The sequence below is a fragment of the Giraffa tippelskirchi genome, chromosome 10 (genome assembly GCF_054371585.1).
Source record: "Giraffa tippelskirchi isolate mGirTip1 chromosome 10, T2T-mGirTip1v1.2.pri, whole genome shotgun sequence".
Lineage (NCBI taxonomy): Eukaryota > Metazoa > Chordata > Mammalia > Artiodactyla > Giraffidae > Giraffa > Giraffa tippelskirchi.
In genome coordinates this window covers 4,409,826-4,434,165 of record NC_137284.1, presented here as the reverse complement: position 1 = coordinate 4,434,165, position 24,340 = coordinate 4,409,826, and the positions used below count along the sequence as shown (strand labels likewise).

Sequence of the window (24,340 nt, the reverse complement as noted above, 5' to 3'; positions counted from 1 at the left end):
CCACACACCCTTCCATCCATCCATCCGTCCGTCCATCCATCCATCCATCCATCCATTTATGCACCCAGCCACCTACCCATCCATCCATCTATCCATTTATCCGCCCATCCATCTATCCATCCAATTACCCATTCACATGGCCACGCATGGCTGCATCCATCCATCATTTCCCCTCTCTATTTTTTGAACATCTACATGTGCTGAGTCCACTCACCTTCACTGCTAAGAGAGAAGATTTACCAGAGAGGATGTAAAAACAAGTACCGAGAACACCTATCCTTGTGCTTCCGAAGTCCGGTTTCACATACACGGGGTCTGTTTTTTTTTTTTAATATATAATTTATTTACTTGTTTTACTATTATTATTGGTTGCACCAGCTCTTTGTTGCTGTGCCCAGGCTTTCTCTAGTTGCAGAGAGTGAGGGCTATTCTCTAGTTGCGGTGTGTGGGCTTCTCATCGTTGTGAATACTTTTGTTCCAGAGCACAGGCTCTAGGCGCGCGGGCTCTGTAGGTGCAGTTCGCGGGCGCGGGGGTAGCCTTGTATCAGATTCCTCTCATGGCCTGCCTCCCATGGTCTCAAATCACTTTTCCCCAGCAGCCCTTTCTGCAACAGCCAGCTCCATGGGGGCGGCAAACGTTGGCTGTCCTTGTGCCGTTCTTTCTGCTCGGGACTTCTCAGCCATCTGACTCACACACAAGCCTAGAAGCATGAAGGCCACCCTGGAGCGTGGGGATGGGACATACAGCCAGTGGGCAGACCTCCCCTTTTCCTTGTCTTGAGTTGACACTTGTGAGTGTTCCACGTGGCTTCTCAGAGGCCCCCAGATGGTGGCAGCCTCTGGTGCCCACAGGAGTGCCAGTGTGATAGCCCACTCTCAGACTGGCTCATCCTCCTGCCCTGTCTCACTCCACATGTGCTCGTTTGTTCATTCATTCGTTCATTCATTCATTCTCTCACTCACTCCTTCAGCAGGTTGCAGGTTCCCTCAGGACTGGGACCACCCCTGCCCTCCATCTGTTTGTTGTAGTGACCAGACACGCGTTGTTGCTAAATGACTCTTGGTGAATTAAATTGAGGAGGCAGGAGAGTGATGAAGGGGGCAGATGCTGGAGCCAGACAGACATAGGTTCAAATCCCGCCTCCCCGCTTTGTAGCAGTGAGATCTCAGGCATACTGTTCCACGTCTCTGAGCCTCAATTTTCCTACCTGCAAAATGAGCACGACAATACCTACTTGAGGAGTCCTGGTGGGGATGTGACAAGACCTCCTACCTCGGGCACGGAGCCTGGCATGCGGTGAGCTTGTGGTCAGGACGAGGCGTTGGCTGTCACCGATGGTGAGTGGGTGCAAGCAGCCTTAGGCGGTGGGGTTCCTGGGACCTGGCACCTCAATTCTCTTGGCCTGCCTTAGTGCCTGAGGCTACCCAGCACACCCCTCGGCCTTGGAGACTGCCAAGAGAATCAGCAGCCCACGGCTCGTTGGCGGGAACCGAAGAAGCAAACACCCCGGTCTCCAGGAGGGACGGAGCCGTCCCGCCCCGTGGGGCGCTGCAGGCCTGACGCAGCGATCAAAGGTGGTGTAGGGCAGAGGGCCTCGCCCTGGATGCGAGACGTTTCCTTGGGAAAAAGACCGCTCCTTTATGTGTATGTCAGCTGGTTATGAAATGAAAACTGTTTAGAGGTTTAAAGAAACCCACCCCGATCTTTGGAAGTCTCTGCCCGCCCTGTTCAAGTCCCAACAGCACTTGCCTGCTGATGGCTCATGAGTCAGAGAGGCTGAATTTGTGACTTTCATACCCTCAGAATCAGATTTAAAGATAATGAAAACTTTCCAGTAGGAAAATGCCTGATTTCTGAGGACATGCTAAGGAGCTGGTCACCTGGTGGGTAAATATGGGCTTCCCTCGATGGGCCCAGAGAAGGATCTCCTTCTGGTAGGAATTATGGTCCCCAAACGGGGGGTCTTTTCTTGATGTTCTGGGCTGGTTGCCATTCTTAAAGGAACAGAAAGGTTGGATTATCTTTTTGTTCCCCCTCTCTTTCTTATCATCAGTTCATTTCAGCTGTCTTTTAGTGAAAGAGTCCATCTCATTTCCTTTGTAGCCCTCACATCATCCCCAAGAGCCAGAGATGCTCATCACTCCATTTTACAGATGGAGAAATAGAGGCTCAGGAAGGGAAACAGCTCGCTGGATGTGATGTACATGATGCAGCTGGGAGCAGCAGGGCAGGGACTTGGGCCCAGGGGGTCAGTCTGTACGATCATGAGTCAAACCTTCCCAGGCTCCTGGCTGGGCCCTTGGCTACCCGCCGAGTCCTACCGCTCACCTGCCAAGGCTCGGCTGCAGAGGGCCGAGGACGAGGAGTGACGGGAGATCTCCGAGGCTGCTGGCTCGTGGGTGGCCCGCTGTCCTGTGGCACAGTCTTAGGAGCTGCCAGTGCCTTGTGGCCCTGGTCCTGAGGCCGAGTGGGGTCACTCGGGGACGCGGCTTCTTGCTGGGCCGCGGAGCAAGTGTCCCAGGGAAGGGGCTTGGGTGTGCCTCTGGCTCGGGGGCCTGGGTCCCCCTGGAAGCCCCATCCTGCAGACGGCTCCCTGCTGTCCGTCTGACCACGGGCCCGTCCTGCCCGGAGCCAGCCTTCCGAGCCTCGTCTGGCATGCCTGCGCCACCCAGCCCCTTGGACTGTCCCCATCTGTCTCCCTGCGGAGTCTGGCGGGTGTCCCCTGGCCCAGGGCCCGGCTGCAGCCTGGGAACCACTGGCCTCCATCCGCGGCTCTTTGTCTGAATGATGAGCCGATCAGTGAGGGTCGCGTGAGGGCCTCAGAGAGCACGAGGTCCGGACCTCGTCCCTCATGGGCAGGGAAACTGAGGCACAGATTGACCAAGGGCAGCCCAGCGGTGGGACTCAGTGGAGTCCTGTGGTCTTCCCTGTCAGCTGACACTGCTGTCCCTTGGAGGCCCTCGTCCAGGCAGTGTGGGTGCTGGAGTGGGCAGCAATGATCCCCCTTGAGGATCACACGGGCCGATTTGGGTTCTGCCGAGGGGTCTGCCGGCCCAGCAAACAAGGGGCCAGGGGCTGGGGGGCGGCAAGAAGGAGGGCTTGGGATCAGCCGCCCACCTTCCCCGGGGGGCAGCCACCTCTGCTGGTGGCTGTATTTGACGGGCCCTCTGACCCCCACTGTACCCGCTCTCTGGCACCCAGAGGGATCCAACATATGTGTGCACAAATGCCGGGGAGCAGCTCACAGCTCCCCTGACCTCCATCTACCGCATGTGTGGCCCTGAGCAGAGGACCCAGCAAAGCTGTGCCCGGCCTCCTGGAGTGGCCGTGGAAGACGCAACCAGGAGAGGGGATGGGGACTCCTGCGACTCAGCCCCGTGGAGACAGTCCCGGAAAAGCCACCGTAACAACAGCAAGAGAAGTGGCTGCAGATATATGTTGAGTCTCTGCTGGTACAACTCAGTATCTCAAGGCAGCCCCATGAGAGGGGCAGATGCATCTCCCCATTTCACAGGTAAGGATGTGGAGGCCCGGAGAGGTTGAGTAACTTGCCGGAGCTCATACACAGAGCAGGCAGGGCCAGAGCTGCGATGTGAACGCAGACGGTTCCTATTCTTGAGCAGCACCCAAAGCCGCCTACAGAGAGGGGCGGTGACGAGAGAGGGGGGCCGTGGGAAATGTGTGAAGCTGGAGGGCACGGTGGGAGCCCTCTGAGCATCTGCAGGGGTGGGGGCAGGCCCTGCCCCCTCCCTGCATTCCACCCGGCTTTGCTCGGGGCGTGCCTCCTTCCCACGGGTTTTGGCTCCGGTCCCAGCCCTCCCATTGACCTGTGCTGAGTGCCACTGAGCCACTGGCCTTCCCCACCTCGGTTTCTTCTCTCTGAAGCAGGGGCCGAGAGCACCAGTCAGGCTGGCGGTCGTGAGGATGGGATCGGACACAGGCGTGGAGGCTCCCGGAAAGACCAGCTCTCTGGCAGGAGCCCACTTGGTGGCCTGAGGCAGGGCTGAGGCTCTGAGCCGCCCCATCCTCCATCCTGTGCGGATCCCCGTCCTCGGCTAATTGTTGGACCCCGGACGGCGGCCCGACTGGAGCGCTGTCTCTGCTGAAGGGCCTGGGCTGACTTGGCTGCCCTCCTGGGGCCTCTTGGAGGTCCGTCCAACAGGGGCCAGGAGGGGAGGGTGCGAAGTCCTCCGTGCTCCAGCTTTGACTCTCCCTCCTCCAGACCTTGCCGTGTCTTGCTCCTCATCCTGAAGATGGACCCAGTGACCTGCCAGTCTCTTCTAACCTCAAGACTGTATTTTGAAACTCAGGTAGAACAGAGGACCCCCCCCCACGGCCACGGCCACCCACCTCCCAACCACCTGCCAAGTGCACCCATTCCCCTTTCTTCTCTGTAGGCAAAAAGCACTGCTGGCTGAACCCCCTTTTCTGGAGAATGATCCCCTTGTTTTCACCAGAGATCCAGGCATTATGATGTAGTGAAAAAAAAAGTGAAGTGTGTAGTTGCTCAGTCGTGTCCAGCTCTTTGTGACAACATGGACTGTAGCCCACCAGACTTCTCTGTCCATGGAATTCTCCAGGTAAGAATACTGGAGTGGGTAGCCACGCCCTTCACCAGAGGATCTTCCCAACCCAGGGATTAACCTGGGTCTCCTGCATTGCAGACTGATTCTTGACCCTCTGAGCCAGCAGGGAAGCCTCTGTGATGTAGAGGGACTGATATGGATGGAAGTGACGATCCCCCTCAATCCCAGAGGAAAGAGAGCCTTAAACGGGGGAGAATGAGTTCAGATTTGGGGAAGAGAGAATTGTCAGAGACAGAATTCTCCAGGGCCACACCATCCAACAGATACCTGAGACCGGCCACAAACGTGAGCTGCTGGTGTGATGTCACACCTTCACAAAGGAAGAACAAACGAGAGAAATTTATTTTAATAATATCTCTCATTTTCATAATCTATGCAAATGTGATCGTTTTGGCACTTAATCCATCCAAAACACTCTGAGACACTGTACACTTTTTGTTCACAGAAGGGCTTAGAAGTCCAGCACTTCTCGTTCTGGACCAGTCACATTGCACATGCTCCGCTGTCCCGGGAGGCTGGCTGCTGCCCTAGGGGACTGCACAGCTCCAGGGGTGGAGGTGGGTTTGAGACCTGCCTCTACTGCCCGCTGGCTATGCTACTTACCCTTACCGTGCGCCAGGCACTCTTCTAAGGGCTTTATGTGTATTAGCTCATCTGACTCATTTCCATCTTTCAGTTGAAAGACGTGGAGGCACACAGAGGCTAAGTCATTTGCCCAAGGTCACTCAGGGATTGGGGGGCAGAGTCGGAACCCGAACCCTGAGTTTTATGAGTTAGAGTGCTGCATACTTGATTCCACAGTCTGATCACTAATGGATCAGTGAGTCAGTTCACAGGGCAGCTCCCCGGAACGGGGCCAGGCCACGACTGTCTCCGTGCTCTGAGAATTCCCTGCGATTCAGCAGACACGTTTGTCAGTTGCCTGCATCATGCCAGCCAAAAGGCAGCCTGAGGCAGCCCTGGCTTTCTCTCCAGGGACTAGCTTTTCCTTGCCTTCCCATGGAGCCCCGGCCCGCTGCCGGGTGTCCACCCTGGGCCCTAGTGGGCTGGGCTCCCCCACCCTGGCCGCGCCCCGAGAGCTCACAAGTTCAGGCTGAGACCTGTGGGAGCCTGGGCACTCCTGCAGGTTGGGGAGGCTGGGCCCGTGTCCACGGATGGAGTCTTGCTGCCCTGCCCACTCTCACTGGCTTGGACTTTTGCCTGGGAATCTGAAGGATGCTGCCTTTTCTCTGGGGCCTCCTTGGGCCCCTGGAAGCGGGTGTGGGTCTTAGTGGCCAAGTGGGTTCATGGTCTGGGTTTGTTTTTTCTTAATTACAGTTCTCAGCCTCCTTGCTTTTCTCCCGTTCATTGAAGAGCCATTGAAAATTAATTTTTTTAAGCTGAATTTTTATCATATTAAGTAACATGCACACATCTGGAGTGCCACTGGGTTCACACTTAGGTCTACACCCATGGAACTACCCTAGATCAAGGTCATGCACAATTCCATCCCCTACCAGGCTTCCTGTGACCCCACCCAGTTCAATACCCTCCATACCCCGACCCCAGGGAGCACCCACCTGGTTTCTGTCACCGTAGATTGCTTCTGCCGGTCTCTGAGTTTCAAATGAGAATCCTTCAGCATGTGGTCATTTCTCCTGACTTTTGATCAGGATAAGCTTTTTGAGATTCATCCATATTGTTGTCGAGATCCAGGATTTTTTTTTTTATTGCTAAGTTTTCTATCTTTGCGGGAATTTGCCCCAGCCAGTCCACTCACCTGTTAGCAGACACGTGAATTGTTTCCAATCTTGGGTCTGTGAGCATTGCAGTTAGTGCACGTCCTTGGGGGGTAGCATCATTTCTCCGGACTGGAGATTCCGGGCCATAGAGTCGCAGAGATGGCCCCTCAGTTTCCCCAAGTGGTCTGTTTTCTCTTACTCTCCTGACAATGAGGCACGAGGGTCTTGTTGCTCCACGTCCTCGCCAGCATTTCGTATCACTCATATTTTTTTTTTTTGGCCGCAGTGCGCGGCGTGAGGGATCTTAGTTCCCCCACCAGGGAGCGAACTCGTGCCCGCTGCATTGGAAGCGAGGAGTCCCAGCCATTGGGCCATCATGGAAGTCTCTCACGCGTCCTTTTCATTACAGCTGTTCTGTTAGACGTGCAGTGAACACGCCTTTCATTGCATTTCTCTGCTGACTGTCGGTGTTGAGAACCTTTCCGTCTCTCTCCCGGCCACTTTGCGAAGTGCGTGTTGACACCTTTCCTCTGCTTGTGAGAAAATTAAGTTGTCTGTCTTTTTCTTATTGACCTTTAGAGACCATTTTTATATTCCAGCGGCAAGTCTTTCGCTGGAGCTCTGTATTGTGATTATCTTCTCCCATTCTGTGGTTTGTCTTTTCAGTTTTTTAAAAAATTTATTTATTTGGCTGCATCAGGTCTTTGTTGCATCATCTGGACTCTTCGGTTGTGGTGAATGGATTCCCTAGTTTTGGTGCGTGGGCTCGGGAGTTGCGGCCTGTGGCCTTAGCTGCTCCAAGGCACGTGGGATCTTAGTTCCCTGACCCGGGATTGAACTCACGTCCCCTGCTTTGCAAGGCAGATTCTTAACCACTGGACCACCAGGGAAGTCCCCCTTTTTAGTTTTTTAGTTGCCCCCTTTTCCCATTTCTTTAGCTCCTTTTTTCTTTTTCAAAGATTGCACTTTTTGTTTTGAGATAATTGCAGATTCACATGCAGTGGTAAGAACACAGAGCGATTGCATCTCCCTGTCAGTCAGCTTCCCCAGTAACATCTGTAGCATCGCGTAAAACGACAGTATAGCAGCATAACCAGGACACGGGCATGGATGCAGTCAATTTACAGAGCACTCCATCACCAGCAAGGATCCCTAGAGCAGCCTTTCTAAAAACAAACTGGAGGATAATAGAAACTAACAATGTTGTTAGTTTCTGCTTGAACAACAATGGGTATCAGCTATATGTATACATGTACCCCTCCCTCCCACCACGCCAGTCCCACCCATCTAGGTCACCCCAGAGAGTCAAACAGCTCCCTGTGCTATACAGCAGCTTCCCACTAGCTATCTATTGTACACATGGCGGCGTACACATGTCAATGCTATTCCCTCAACGGGTCATACCCTTTCCTCCCCCCCACTGTGTCCACAAGTCCTGTTGCTTTTTGTAGCCACACCTACTTCCCTCCTGTCCCACCCCGCTCCTTAATTCCTGGCAACCACAGCTGCCACAATTGGAACCACAACAGAATCACGACCTGTTCTCCGTTTCGACAACTTTGTTATTTCAAGAATGTGATATAAATCAAATGATGCATTTGTTTTTTCCCCTCCAGTTCAGCACACATCTTTGGGAATGCATCCGGTTGCCCTCTGCAGCAATAATTCATCCCTTTTCAGTGCTCAGTAGTGTTCCGGGGGGAGGGATGGACCATGGTTTGTCTGATCATTCACCTGTTGAAGAACGTTTCGATATTGTCCAGGTTTTGGTTATTACAAATAAAGCTACTATAAATGTTTGTGTAGAGGTGTGAACATAAGTCTTCACTCATCTGGGGCGAAAGCCCAGGAATATAACCTCTGGGTCACATCGTCAGTGCATGACTAATTTTTTAAGAAACCCTCAAACTATTTTCCTGAGTAGCTGTACCATTTCACGTTCCCACCAGCAATGTATGATATATGTAGCTATTAATACTTTGCGTTCTCACCAGCACTTGGCACTGTCACTGTGTTTTTTTTTAGGTGTGTAGTGGTAGCTTGTTGTGGTTTCAACGTGCATGATTAATGGCTAATGACGTCGAACATCTTGCCGTGTGCTTATTCGCCTTCTGAATATCTTCTTTTGGGAAATGTCTCTTCATGTCTTTTGCTCATGTTCTAATTGTTTGCTTTACTGTTGAGTTTTAAGAATTAAAAAAAACCCATCCTAGATACTTGTCCTTTGTCAGACATATAGATTGCATTTTTTTTTTTAACCAGTCTGTAGCTTGCCTTTTCACCCTCTTAACAGGGTTTTTGGATGTGCCAAAGATTTTATTTTTGATGAGGTCCAATTCATCAGCCTTTCCTTTTATGGGTGGTGCTTTGGGTGCCAAGATCTTCTTCTCTGCTTTCTCTACAAGTTTTATAGTTCTACTTGTTGGATGTGTGCATGATTCACTGAGTTAATTTTCATTTCATTCATTTGTCAAGGAATTAGTCAATGTCACTAAGTTGTCTGATTTGTGTGTGAAGAGTTGTTCATAGTATTCCATTTTAGCCACTTGTCATCATTAGGATTTGTAGACCCCCTGTTTCACTATTAGTATCAGCAATTTGTATCCTTTTTTCTTTGTCAGTTTTGCTGGAGGTTTGTCCCTTTTATTGTTCTCAAAGGACCAGCTCTTTTTTTCTATGATTTTCTTTGTTGTTTTGGTTTCCAATTAAAAAAAAATTCTTCTCTTATGTTTATTATTTCTTTTGTTTTCTTTTGATTTACTTTGCTCTTTTTTCTCTAGGTTCTTGAGGTGGGAGCTTCACTTACTGATTTCTTTTCCCTTCTTTTCTATTGTAATGCATTTAATGCTATGAAATTTCTTCTCAGCACTGCTTTAGCTGTGTCCCACCGATGCTTATAAGCTATATTTTCCTTTTTATTATTTTTTTGGGCAGTACCACACAGCATGTGGGATCTTAGTTCCTTGACCAGGGATCAAACCCATGCCTCCTGCTGTGTAGCTGCAGTCTTAGCCACTGCACCGCCAGGGAAGTCTGTAAGCTGTATTTTCATTTTCATTAAGTTCAATGTATTTTAAAAAATAAAATTCCCCTTAGGACTACCTCTTTGACTCAAAGATGATGTGGAGTGTTTTGTAAACACGGATCAGGTCCTATGTGTTGATGGTGCTGTTGATGCTTCTGATTCCTTGTTGACCTTCTGTTGAGCTGTTCTATCAACCGTGGGGAGAGCTGTGTTGCAGTCTCCAGCTATAATTCTGTATTTGCTTATTTATCCTCTCAGGTCTATTGGTTTTCCTTCGGCATTTTCAAGATTTTATGTTGTCTTTAGTTTTCAGAGGTTTAATTAGCATGTGTCTTGGTGAAGGTTTCTTTGATTTATCCTATTTAGGATTGACTCAGATTCTTGAATCTGTAAATTTATGTCTCTTTACAAATTTGGGAAATTTTCAGCCCTTATTTCTAGAGTATTTTTTCAATCCTGTCATTTTTTCGTTTTACCTTGGGACTCTGATGACATGAATGTTTTCTTTTTTCTTTTTTAAATAGTTCCACAGAAGCCTGAGTTCACTTTCTCGTAGTCTATTTTCACTCACTTCTTCTTTCTCACACTTCTCAGAGTCTATTTTCTCTCTGATGCTCAGACTCAATAATTTCTATTATTCTGTCTTCCAGTTCACTGATTCTTTCCTCTGTCTCTTCCATTCGGCTGCTGAATCCGTCAGTGAGTTTTTCATTTCATTTATGGAATTATTCTGTTCTAAAATTTCAATTTGGTTTTTCTTTATCTTCTATTTATTTGCTGAAGATTTCTACTTTTCATCTGTTTCTAATGTATTCATAATTGCTTCCTGAAGTATCTTATGATGGATCAACGGGAACAGAGGTGAGGATGTGCTGGAAAGGCCAGGCTAGAGCCTGAAAGACCCATCGGGAGAACGACGCAGTGGTCCTCAGGGCCGATGAGCTGTGGCACGGGGCTGGGAAAGGGGCCAGGGTGGCACCTGCTGCCATCACTCCGGCGATTGTCAGGCCAGGGAAGGAGCAACTGGGCTTTAATGTGGGTTCCCCAGTCATTCTGGGGGCCCCAGATCTCCCGATCGAAGTCCTCTCAACACAGAGACAGTCTGGCCATGGGTGCACGGGCCAGCTGACATGGGAGACGGCTGAAGTACAAGGAGGTTCTGTAAGTGAGAGGCTGCTATCTCCGAGGCTCTGTGGTACTCAAGCAAAGTAGGCAGAACACAACTCAGGTCAAGTGGGAACATGTGCGATCAGTCAGATTGGCAGGGCAAGTGATGCGTACCCCTCGTTGGTGGATCTGTAAACAGCAATCTCCCCAGGACTTGCAGGCAGGGGGAAGGAGAGCTCAGTTTCTTCCTTCTAAATATGGATGCTCCAATCTTGCTCTGACTACTGACTTGTCTGAAAGGCAGGATCTGCTAAGTGCAGATACTTGGTGGGGTGTCTTTCTAACACCCCTCCTCTTAGAACAGGAACCTTTCTTGGAACCTCACTTGGGCATCCCGCCTTTATGTTCTCTGCCCCTCCCCACCTGCCATGGAGATGGAGCCAGGAGAGACACCTGACCACACCTGTGCAGATCATGTCTCTGGGCTGATCTCTTAACCAGAAGAATTGAAATGAGCCATGTTGGAGGGATGGCCAGGTGTCCCAAGAAGTAGAGAATAGAAGGATGAAGGTAACAGATAACCCTGTACTAGGGTACAAGAATACCCCTGTGTCCTTTTGTAGAAGTTGCCAGCTTGGTTAAACCAGCCCCATGGTACTCAAGAAAAGTAGACAGAACACAACTCAGGTCAAGTGGGAACGTGTGAGATCAGTCAGATAAGCAGGGTGGGTGATGTGCACCCATCAACATGGATCTGTAAACAGCGATCTCCCCAGGACTTGCGGGCGTGGAGAAAGAGAGCTCTTTTAGAAGTTTCTTCCTTCTAAATATTGATGCTGTATTCTTGCTCTGACTTGTCTGAAAGGAAGGATCTGCTAAGTGCAGACCCAAACAGAGGCAACTTCTCTGTTTGCAGCCCCCAAGTGTCAGCTGTTGCCCTGAGTCATGTTGAACTTCGCTGCCTTGTTGAAATGACCCTGTAATCCAGGGTGTGCCCTCTGTGTGTACGTCCAAGGGAACCGTGCGAATTATCCTTTCCTGGGTAACAGAGCATCCCCAAACACAGTGCCTTCAAACAGTGGTAAACACGCATTATCTCACAGTTTCTGAGGGTCAGGAACCCGAGGCAGCTTAGCTGGGTGGTTCTGGCTCAGGGTCTCTTGCGAGGCTCCAATCATATGGTTGGCTGTGGCCACTTCATCTGAAGGCTCGACTGGGGCCAGAGGAGCTGCTTTGAAGCTCACTCACTGGTTGCTAAGAGGCCTTGGGCCCTCACTGAGTCATTTGTAGCTTCCGTCCCTGAGACAGGGTATTTCTGCAGGACTGCAACTGGCTTTCCTTAGAGAGAGAGGGAGGGAGGGGAGAGAGAAGGAGACAGAGAGTGGGCACGTGAAGGATGAGTGGGGTTGGTGGGTGATGGGGAGGAGGGTGGGAGAAATGTTCTGGAGAGCTCAGGGAAAGTCTTTGTGTTCCAGAATATTGCTTAGAGCCCTCACGACGAGATGCGGCTGAGGGCTTGGTGGTGCTGAGGGAGTGCAGTGGGGTGATATTTTGGGGGTTACAGTAAGGAGCCCAAAGTTTTAAGCAGAGAAATGACATTTTCTTAAAATTCTGGCTTCTCTGATGGGTCAGCAGGTAAAGAATCCACCTGCAGTACAGGAGACACAGGAGACACAGTTTCAACTCCTGGGTTGGGAAGATCCCCTGGAGGAGGGCATGGCAACCCACTCCAGTATTCTTGCCTGGAGAATCCCATGGACAGAGGAGCCTGACAGACTATAGTCCATGGGGTCACAAAGAGTTGGACATTACTGAGCATGCACACCTTTTCCTCATAACTCTGGCATGATGTATAGAGAATGGAATCGAGGGAGCCACGTGAAGGCAGAGAGACAGTTTGGTCATTTCCTGTCCTCAGATGTGGACACTGATGCTTGGAGCAGTGAAGCAGCTTGGGGGAGGTCACAGAGCTGGGCAGTGTGGAGCTCAGCTTTGAGCTCAGGCATCTGCCTGGAGCACATGCCCTTCAACTGGCTGCTCTAAGCACCTGTGATGGGTTGTACCATGTCCCCCCAAAAGATATGTCCAATTCCTGGTATCTGGGAACCTGACCTTGTTTGGAAATGGTATCTTTGTAGGTGTAATCAAGTTAAGGATCTTGAGATGAGATCATGGTGAGTTTGGGTGGGCTGTGAGCCAATGACTGGGGTCCTCCTAAGAGAAAGGAGAGGGAGGCCTGACACACACACACACAAACACGTACACACACACACACGTACACCCACACAGAGTGAGGAGAAGGTCAAGTGGAGAAGAAGGCAGAGGCTAGAGTGAAGCTATCTGCAAGCCAAGAGTGTCCGGGACTGCCAGCGGCCTCCAGCATCTGGGAGAGAGGCCTACAGCAGTCTCTAGAGGGAGCGAGGCCCCGCCAACACCCTCGTTTAGGGCTTCTGGCTTCCAGAGCTGGGAGAGAATGAATTCCTGTGGCGGTAAGCCACCCGTTTGTGGTCATTTATCACAGCTGCCCTAGGACATTAATACAGCCTCCCAGGCCCCTTCCAGGGCAAGCCAGAGCTCCCCACATTTCCTGACACTCACCGAGTCTGGGAAGACCCCGAGCATCCAGACCTAAGTGGGATGGTGAAGGGACCCCCCCTCTTTCTGCTGCCTGTTCTTCCCACGAAACTTCCATGGGGCCACCTGCTCCTTCAGGGCCTGACCTGAGCTACAAATGGCTTCAAACTGAGAGAGAGAGATGCAGAGAGGGAAGGGGGAGAGAGGTGGAGGGACGAGGACCACAGGTGGTACAAGGAGGGGCTCTCAGGCTTCAGCACTCACAAGGATCAACTGGAGAGCTTGAAACACATCCCTGGGCATACCCCACCCAACAGCAAGAGGTTCTGATTCAGTAGCTGGAGGTGGGCCCAGGAATGTGCTTGTCTCACAAGTTCCCAGTGACGTTGCCGCTGCTGGTGGGGCCCATGTTTGAGTATCCCTGTTCTAGGCAGAGGCAACAGCTTGGACCAAGGACGGGCAACAAGGAGTGGAGTAGAAGCGGGTGGGGAATCCAGCTGGCATGGAGCACAGAGGCCACCTGGGAGCACCCGATGAGGGAGTGCAGGTGGGAGGCGCATGTCCATGAGAGTTGGCGTGTGTCCAAGGCCAGGATGCGCAATCTAGGGTCTGCTCCTGGAAGAGAAGCCATGTGTGGGCCAGGCATGTGCAGGAAAACACGGGACTGGGGGGGGGGTCACATGGGCAAATTGGGGCCTTGGGTCAAGTGTCTTCAGCTTGGGGTTGGTGGCTGCCGTGGACGTTTAGAGACGGTCCCTCACCTTCAGGCTGGGGGAGCCAGTTCACAAACGTCAGTTCCATCAACAGCGTCACCGTCAACCCAGCTGGGTGTCTACAAGCTTCTCAAAGTCTCCGGCCTGTGAACGCTGGCACTTGAGCTGGCAGGCGAGCTGAGCTGCAGGGGGCCCAGATTCAGACTTTCTTAAGGAGACAAAACTGAGACGAGCCATATTGAAGCCCGTCAGGAGGCCTCAGAGGGAGCCTCTGTCCTGTGATTGTTCACGAAAGGCAAGACCCCTTCCATCTGCAAGGCTAGGTCCCTGGCTTTGCAAATGCAGCCCACCCCCCACGGAGCCCCGCAAAGCCCAGACCGCTTAATGCAGCTCCGCGGGGCCCTCATAAACAGCCCTTCCCCAGCTGGTAGGAGCTGTTTTCTTTTCCCCTTCTAAGAGGTTTGTTCCTGGTCATAAATTCTGCAGGCCCAGTCGGCCAGGCTAGGATGTACACATTGGTAAACACTGTAGTTAAAAACACGCTTCCCGGCTGAGAAAGGGGGCCCAGACAATGGAGCCTTGTCCCCGGCAGCAAATCTGATGGCCACCTTCTTTGATTCCTTAACCTTGCTGCAGGCTTGTATGAAATTGGCCCCATTCTCCGGGGTCCATCAAACATGCATTTCAACTCCTTCATTAGCATCATCCTCTGATCCATAACCGCTCGGCAAATCCAACAGTCATTTCGGTGAGGGCAGCGGCGGTTTCTATCTGGTGAACATCTAAAACTCCTTGACAAAGTTCCTTTTAAAATTTACTTCCTTTGTCCCGTCTTCGTCTTCTGTTGAGATCTTTAGTGGCCAATGTACTCCGAGATGACTTGGGGACAAAAATCCCGTCTGGCCCAGACAGTAAATCTAGCCTCCATTCAGATGGGTTAAATGCGTGCTTTATGCCTATTGTCACAAGCTCTCCAAAGCTCCTGCGCCTTTAAGGGTTTCCTACAATAAATTAAACCCATCACACCGTGGTCGTGGTTGAGGGAGGGGACCAGCCCGGCTGCTCTGCGGTGCGGAGGGCCCGTGTTCATGTTCGCCTGGTTTGAATGGGCTGGGCCAGGATCACCAGGCCCAGGGCACCAATCCCTCCGGCCCTCTGGCCTTGGGATACTTCGGAGTCTTGCTTGCAAGAGGCCAAAACCCAACTCCAAGTGGACGTGGCCAACATGCACTGGCTGGCACAGGAAGCCTGGGGTGGAGGAGTGGCTTGTTCCAGGCTCCACCACCCCAGGAGCCTGGCTGCATTCTCATCCCATCTCTGGGTCACATCACCAGGCTCCCTCCTGTTTTGTCACAGGAGGCTCCTCAAGGTTCCAAGGTAGCAAGAATCCTTTCCCAGCATTCCCTAGCAAGAACCTCATTGGCTGGGATTGGGTCACATGACCCTCTCTGACTACTCCCAGCATTCCCTAGCAAGAGCCTCATTGGCTGGGATTGGGTCACATGACCCTCTCTGACTACTCCCAGCATTCCCTAGCAAGAGCCTCATTGGCTGGGAGACACTTTAGTATAAAGACACAGACTGAGAATAGAAGGATGGAAAAATGATAAACCAGGCAAATGGTAAATACAAGAGGGCTGAAGTAGTTGTATCAGTGAAATAACATAGGCTTTAAGACAAAGTGTAATGCTGAGATAAAGGGGAACATTTTGTAATACTACTACTAAATAAAGATATTTAATATGTTTAGTGAGTGGTGAAGGAGCCTTCATCAGGAAGATATATGGCTTGAGTGCTTTCATGACACGGCAGCTGATTTCCCCCAGAGTTCATGGTCTAAAAGACAATAAATCATAAAGCGCAAAGTCTCTTATCACTTTGCCTCAGAAGTCACACAGCATCATTCCTACAGTATGTGATTGGTTGCACAAATCAGCCCAATTCAGGGTGGGAGGAGGATGCTGGGGGCAGGGATCCCAAGGGATGGAGAGTGTTGTGAACGATGGGGAATGACTACCACATTCTTCACTCTCTCTGCTTGGCCCTTGGGTCTCCAATTATGTGTACAATAGGCCACAGGATACTGTCCTGAAGTCACTGACTGTTTTTTCAATCTTTTTTACCCCCTTTGTACTTCACTTTGGATGGTTTCCACTGCTGTGTCTTTAAGTTCCCCACTCTTTTCTTCTAGAGTGTCTAATTAGTTGTTCATTCCATCCAGCAAATACCTTATTTTAGATATTTGTTTTTCATCCTTAGAAGTTTAATTTGGTCAGGTTGGTTGATAGTATGGTGTAAGTCACCTGTATACTCTTGATTGTCTGTCTACTTGATCCACCAATTAATGAGAGAGGAGTGTTGACATCTTCAACTATCATTGTTGATGTATCCATTTTTCTGCCCAGTTCTGTCCATTTTTGCTTGGTGTAGTTTGATCTTCTGTTACTTAGCGCGCACATTTAGCATGGCCACATCTCGGTTAAGTGACTTCTTTTTTAGCACTGTGAAATTTCACTCTTTGTATCTTTTTTCCATCTCTTTACTTTAAACCTATTTGTGTATTTAACTCTAGTGTGGTTTCTGTATATAGCCTGGAATTAGGTCTTGATCTTTCATCCAGCCTGACAGTTTACAAACAGAATTCTGAGTGTGACTAAATACTTTCCTCTGACTCAAAATTGCTACCACATGTCCTATGTCACATTTTTTCAGAGCCCCAGAATGCGTCTCACTCTCATTCCTCATCTTAAATCAGTCCTCCCTAGTCAGCAGGGAGAATGATTCCATTTCACAGATATGGGTGCTGAGACTCCAGAAAGGGGTGTGAAGTGCTAGAGCCCCTCCCACCAGATTTTCCAGCTCTCCTGTCCACACTGCAGCTGCAGTGATGGGGTGGGAGTGGGGGTGACCTTGAACTGACACTGAGGGCTAAGAAAGAGACTCCGGCTTCCTACAAGGAGCTCCTCCTTCTTTGCACAAATAAGTGGATTGATAAAAGCTGTTTCACATGCACATTGGACTGATCAGGAACCCCCCACTTAACCCCCCACATCAGAGGATACATTGTCCCTTTCGACACTGAGGTGAATTTTCCAGAAACTATAGGAGGTAGGTTTGCCCTAGAATTAGTTGGCAGCTTGTACCTATTGTTTAAGAAGAAAAAGAAGAGGTCTTGTAAACCTCTGCCCGCATCTTCAATGCTGGGAGAATGAATATAATTGAGAGATTTAGGAATCTGTTTAAAAAGAAAACCTCACAGCCTTCTGTTTGGTGTATGGCTGAGATGGGACAAAAAGGGAAACTGAGCTTGCCTGAGCTGGGGGATTGAATATCAAAGGCAGTGGTCTGCCAGGGTGTGGTGTTGCTTGGGCCCCATCTGGACCCCTGCCCCCATGCCACAGTCAGGAGGTGGTGGATGGGGAGGGTCTCCTCTCCCGGGTCACTTGATCTGTTCCCGCCCACCCCTTCCACCCACCCTCTGTGGTCTCAGATTAGCCCTGGAAACCATCCACATGTCTGCAAGTGACACTCCTCATCTGTTTGGATAAATTAGGAGGGGACTGAGGCCTCCGTTGGGTTTTCCAAACCTCGAAGGGCATTTAAATCTGCAACCTTGTGACCAGCATGGGGAACCTCTGCAAGGATCCATGGGAGGCAGCGGGTAGCCAGACTCAAGCTCGGTCCTGGTGACCAGGAGTTAAATGGTGGAGACATGTGAGGGTTAACACCTGAGGCTCACACACGAGGAGTGTGTCCGCTGGACTCCAACACAGCATCAATTGTTGAGTGACAATGGGACAGCCAAGGCTCCGGGGTCAGAGAAGGGATTCAGAGGCAGGTCTGATGAACGCTGATGAGCGAGCACCTCCCATGTGCTCCCATGGGAGGCAGGTTTGCCCAGGATGAGTTGGCAGCTTGTATCTATTGTTCCAAAGGGATAAAGAGCTTGTGAACATCTTGCCCCTCTTATCTGTGGGATGATGTGAGCCCGGTTCTTTTGCACAATCTCTTTGGCTTGCCTGGGGCCAACCCATCAGGATCTCATTACCCTACGTCTCAGCGAGGGAAACTGAGGCTGGGGGAGACTTCAGGCATAGCTGTAAAGACTAGCTTCTCAGCCTCTTAGAGGAGGGAGCCTGTGTGTCCAAGGCCAGGTGGGGATGGGGTGAGGCTAAGAGCTTGCACAGGAAGCAATGAACCTATATTTGGAAGCAGGCTAGCCCATGACATGTCCAGACCCAGCAAGAGGCACAGCGTAAACAGACCAAAGGGTCGGGGCAGAGTTACTGGATGAGGATGAGGCTGTACCAGGAGCCTGGAATTCCAGACAAGGTATAGCCTGAGTCCAGCATGGCATGTCCATGGCTGTCCTCCTGCTGAGATCACCTCTGTCCTAGCTCCTTGGGTCTGGATGGGACAGGACAGGACTCAGGGATGTTGTTTTATTTACAGATGAAGAGACCGAGGCACAGGAGGAGTGGGGAAATCTCTGGAAGCACCAGGTGAGCAAATGGTCAAGCAAAGATGAGACCAGCTTTGCTCCCCTTCCTGGTGGTCTCTCCATTCCTGGTTCTCATGCTCCCTTTGGGGGTAGGGTTTCTTTGGGGCTGGCTTCTCCCCTGTGGTCGCTGGGGATGTGAGTGATGCCAAGAGGATAGAGTTCCCGAGCCAGATACCACCCCCGACCCCCAAGAAACTGCAAAGTTTTTTTCATCCTTTCTTTGGGGAGTAGGGTTGCATCTGGGTCCAGCCCAGGCATCTGACCTCTACCCATAGTTTGTGAGGTCAGTGTGTATGGTGGGGGTGGAAGGGGCTGATGTAGAGGGTGTAAGGCTGGGCAGTTTCTCCCAAGCCCATGAAACTGAGACTTTTACTGGTTCTCCCGCTTGGTGAAAATCCCCTCCCTTGTCCTCAGTGAAGGCTTTGGGAGTTGGGGGCTGTGAGTTCTTTCTCCAGTCGTGAGTTCCCTCAGAGTCCCAGGAGAGACTTGCAATGCAATACCTAGGTCTCCAACCATAGGACTGAGCGCCTCTAGGTGGAGGTGTCTGGAATTGCAGGTTTTAGAAGCTTGGATTGGGGCGATAATTGAGAGTTCTCCAAGTCGCAGTGCCTGTGGGAAGGCCACAACCCTCATCCGATGCCTTTTGCTCTGTCTCCTCTCTGTCCCCCTCCAAGAGCACAGGCAGGCTGCTTCCTTGCTGTGAGGAGTTGGTCTGACTCCCTCACCACACTGTCAGTGAAAATACTGAAGTTTAAGCACTTACCCTTTCCTCACCAGGGTCCCTCCCAAGGGCTTCTCCGCCCCAGCCTACAAGTCACTCCCAACCCTGGGTCTTGTTTCTGGGTTGGGGGCTGGCTTCCAGGACAACTTGCCCCAGGTGGACCTCCTGGAGATTACTGCTCAGGGACCCAGTGATCGGAACTCAAGGCCTCCTGTTCCTTCTGGGACCAGAGGTGGCAAGGACCTACCTGACCTGCTGGCTTCTCCCCTTTGGTTGCTGGGGGCGTGAGTGATGCCAAAGGGCTAGAGGCCCTGCAGTCAGATACCACCCCCTCCCCTCCAAGAAACTGCAAAGGACTTTTCCAATTTGGCCTTGGTGCTCAGTTGCTCAGTCATGTCCAACTCTTTGCAGCCCCATGGACTGTAGCCTGCCAGGCTCCTCTGTCCACAGAATTTTCCAGTCAAGAATACTGGAGTGGGTTGCCATTTCCTACTCCAGAGGATCTTCCCGACCCAAAGGATCGAACCCAGGTCGCTTATGTCTCCTGAACTGGCAGGCAGATTTGTTACCACTAGTACCACCTGGGAAGCCCGATTTGGCCTTAAAAATAAACAAATCTCAGTCAAATGTGCTAAGGTTGGATCTTTCAGCTTTGAATCGTATTACAAAATCACCATCATACAAAGAGAAGCCGAGAAGAATGAAACCCTGAAAACGTGGAGGAAAACGGTGTGATAGGGAAGGTCAGGCAGTTAGTTAATCATGCCACCATGTGCTATTTTTCTGCATCTAGTGACGTTTAAAATGTGTCACTTGTTGTGATTTCTTTTTCATTAAGTTGACTATTTTGTACTTAATTTGTCTTTGTAACGTGGGTGCTTTTTCTTAAATGGGCCTCCAGATTGCATGAACTTCAGGCCCCAGAAGTCTGGACCCACCTAGCTGCCGCCTTTTCTTTTGCTCAGAGACGAGCTTTCCTCCTCTTCTTACTCAGGCCCCGGGTGGGGTTCCAGGCTTTGTATGATTGCTCTTTCCACAAGGAGGCCCACTTAGAAGAGTCTCTCCCATTCTCCTAAAAGGAACAAAAGCTGCCACTGATGTTCAATTCCCCGATCCCAGTGTTTGTGGGCATCCTGGGTCCCCATGGGGGCCTCTGGTGAAAGAGGACGTGAGGGAGGCAAACGGGGTGGGGGCCGGGCTCTGAGATCTGGGTCGGAACAGATGGCAGGAGCAGGTGAACAGATGAGTAGGTGAGCAGGGATCCAGCATACCCTCCCCCCTCTGCCCCTTCCCCTGGGATCTCCAGGCCCCACCTTTGCCCGGCCCAGGACTAGATGCCAGAGGAAGCTGGCTTTGTGTGGGGTTGCTACCCCCAGTGAAAGCCGGCCCACCTCACTGAGCCAGTGCTGTGTAGGCTGCTCATGACTGCAGATGCCTGGCTGTCTGGGGCTTGTGTGTGCACCTCTGTGGGTGGGTTCCCATGTGAACCTCCTGAGAAGGAGAGGCTTCACTCCTGGGAGGCAGATCGCACCAAGAGTAAGGAACTCGCCTCAGCAGCGCTCGATCCAGACCTGTTCAGTACAGCTCTTCAGCCTTGCTGACTTTGGGGATATGTCTGTAGATGGACTTTATGGTCTCTCTTGGCTTGGGCTTTCAAGGAGTCCCAAGCAGTTGCTCTGTAGAAGAAATACAGGAAAAACTAGCCATTTATCCATCATATATCCATTCGTGGACCATCCAGGTATCCATATATTCACCCGTTCACTCACACGGCCGTCCATTCATCCACCCATCCAGCCACTCATCCACCCATCTGTCCACTAATTCACCCATCCTTCAGTCCACTGATGCCTTTGATTCATCCATCTATCCACCCATCTATCCATCCATCTACGCATCTGTGCATCCATACATACAGACACTCATCCACCTATCCATCCATCCATTCAGTCACCCCTCCATCAATCCATCAATCCATTTGGTTCATCCATACATCCACCCACCCATCCATCCATACATACATTCATCCATTGACCCATCCATCCACCCATCTACCCATCTATCTGATCAATGCTCAATGAACCACACGTTATTCTGGGACCGGCTTTGGCTGCTGAGGACACAGGGGAATCAGACATGGTCCTTCCCCTGAGTTGTTTCTCGGCTCCATTCTGAAGAAAGATCAAAGTGAAACTGTTAGTCGCTCAGTCGTGTCTGACTCTTTGTGACACCATGGTCTATAGCCCACCAGGCTCCTCTGACCATGGAATTCTCCAGGCAAGAATCCTGGAGTGGGTTGCCATTCCCTTCTCTAGGGGATCTTCTCTACCTAGGGACTGAACTCGGGTCTCCTGCATTGCAGGCAGATTCTTTACCGTCTGAGACGGAAGAAAGACTGGGGAGAAACAGTTGCAGCGTATCAGGATCCATGTTCTGGTTGAAGCCAGTGCAGTGAGCACCCCAGGAGGATTAACTTAGCTGGAAGCAGACCAAGGAAGACTTCGTAGGGAAGGAGACCTTGACTCTGGGTCCTGAGGAGCACAAGGAATTCAGGTGGAGGGGGGTGGAGAAGGACATTCCAGACCAAGAGACAGACCTCTTCCTCAGCCTCTCGGGATGGGTTCCCGAGTGTGGGAGCCAGTCTACATGCGTGTGCTTATGTCTTACCTCCGGGATTCCACTCCCTTTTATAGTGCCCTCCACACCGAGTCAGGGTTGGTCTGGATGATGGGTTGTTGTTGTTATAGAAAGTGAAAGTGTTAGTCACTCAGTCGTGTCCGACTCTTCGTGACCCCATGGACTGTAGCCCACCAGGCTCCTTTGTCCATGGACTTCTCCAGGCAAGAATACTGGAGTGGGTTGCTGTTCCTACCTCCCGAGCCAGGGATCAGACGTGGGTCTCTCTCATTGCGGGCAGACTCTTGACCGACTGAGCCACCAGAAAAGCCCTAAATACTGTGTGTGTTAGTTGCTCAGTCACGTTCAATTCTTTGCCACCCCATGGAAAGTAGCCCACCAGGCTCCTCTGTCGGTCGAATTCTCCAGGCAAGAATACTGGAGTGGGTTGTCATTCCCTTCTCCAGGGGATCTTCCGGACCCAGGGATTGAGCTCAGATAAATGGCAACCCACTCCAGTACTCTTGCCTGGAAAACCCCATGGACGGAGGAGTGTGGTAGGCTACAGTCCATGGGGTCACAAACAGTTGGACACGACTGAGTGACTTCACTTCACTATCCTGTAGTGCAGACAGATTCTTTACTATTTGAGCCATCGGGCAAGCCCCTGGGGTCACAAAGAGTCAGACACAACTGAATGGCTAACACTTTAATTTTCTTTTTTCAGACATTCATTAATTTAACAAATATTTATTGAGCACCTACTGTGTACGAGGCTCTTGCTGTGTGCTGTGACTGCAGCAGTGATGGTGTCAGCCCGGAACCCTGGCCTGCTGTTCCAGCCCTTCTTCAATAGGGTCTCAGGAGACAGCTTTGTGTCAAAACTCAGCCTGGGGTGGGCCCTGCCCAAGTGGTACTCAGTTCTGAAGTGGGCCTCAGGAGGTTTTGTTTTGTTTTTTATTATTTAAATATCTTTTTTCAAAACAAGCAACTTTTAAAAATTAACATATAGTTGATTTACAATGTCATGTTAGTTTCAGGTGTACTGTAAAGTGATTCAGTTGTTTATATATATTCTTTTCCCAGAATCTTTTCCACTATATAGGTTCTTATAAGATATTGAATACATTTCCCTGTGCTACACAGTAGGTCCTTGTTGGTTATATATTTTATATATAGCAATTAGTCCCAAACTCCTAATTTACCCCTCCTACCCCCTTCCTCCCCTTTGGTAACCCTAAATTTGTTTTCTGTGCCTGTGAGTCTATTTCTGCTTTGTAAATAAGTCCATTTGTATCATTTTTAAGATTCCACATATAACTGATATCATGTGATATTTGTGTTTCTCTGACTTACTTCACCTAGTATGATAATCTCTAGGTCCATCCATGTTGCTGCCAAAGGCATTATTTCATTCTTTCTTATGGCTGAGGAATATTCTGAATTCATATATGTATATATGAATTTATGAGAAATGCAGGGCTGGATGAGCTACAAGTTGGAATCAAGATAGGCGGGAGCAACATCAACAACCTCATATATGTGGATGATACCACTTTAATGGCAGAAAGGGAAGAGGAGCCTCTTGATGAGGATGAAGGAGAGTGAAAGGGCTGGCTTAACATTAAACATTAAAAAAAACTAAGATCATGGCATCTGGCCCCTTTACTGCATGGCAAATAGAAGGGGAAATGGTAGAAGTAGTGACAGAGTTCCTCTTTTGGGGCTCCAAAATCACTGCGGATGGTGACTGCAGCCATGAAATCAGAAGACAGCTGCTTCTTGGCAGGAAAGCGATGACAAACCTGGACAGTGTGTTGAAAAGCAGAGACAGTACTCTGCTGACAAAGGTCCATAGAGTCAAGGCTATGGTCTTCCCAGTGGTCACATACAGTTGTGAGAGATGGACTGTAAAGAAGGCATGACACCAAAGAGTTGATGCCTTTGAACTGTGGTGCTGGAGAAGACTCCTGAGAGTCCCTTGGACTGCAAGGAGATCCAGCCAGCCAATCTTAACGGAGATCAACCCTGAATAGTCACTGATGCTGAAGTTGAAGCTCCAGTATTTTGGCCATAGGATGCAAACAGATGACTCATTGGAAAAGTCCCTGATGCTGGGAAAGATTGAGGGTAGAAGGAGAAGAGGGTGTCAGAGGATGAGATAGCTGGGCAGCATCACTGATGCAATGAACATGAACTTGGGCAAAGTCCAGGAGATGGTGAGGGGCAGGGAGGCCTGGCCTTCTGCAATCCATGGGGTTGCAAAGAGTCTGACATGACTGGGTGACTGAACAATAAAATACATATATATTTAATGCATAACTTAATATATAGAATATATATATTTTACAATATTATATAAAATATAATATCATTAATATACATTATATAACAATATATAATATATATTATGCAATTTATTACAAATTATATTATTTATGTATTTATTACATATTATATATTATATATAATATATATTATATATAATATATAAAATATATATTAATATACTATATATTATATATTAATATACATAATATATATTACATATAATATAATATATAATATATAATAATATATATTATGTAATTTATTACATATTATATTATGTATGTATTTATTATTTATGTATTTATTACATATTATATAATATATAATTATATATTATATAATATATAATATACATTATGTAATTTATTGCATATTATATAATATATTACATATTATATATAATACATATAATGCACATAATACATATTTATATTATATACATTA

At 49.7% G+C, this 24,340-nt stretch overlaps 1 long non-coding RNA gene across 1 annotated transcript; it reads right to left on the bottom strand.

Moving 5' to 3' along the window:
• Positions 1-9,131: 9,131 nt before the first annotated feature.
• Positions 9,132-15,105, bottom strand: LOC145522592 (uncharacterized). The gene is made up of 2 exons (XR_014066044.1): positions 13,776-15,105; positions 9,132-11,778 (listed from the first exon to the last, which is right to left on the bottom strand). It is a non-coding gene; the product is annotated as an uncharacterized LOC145522592 (long non-coding RNA).
• Positions 15,106-24,340: the final 9,235 nt, after the last annotated feature.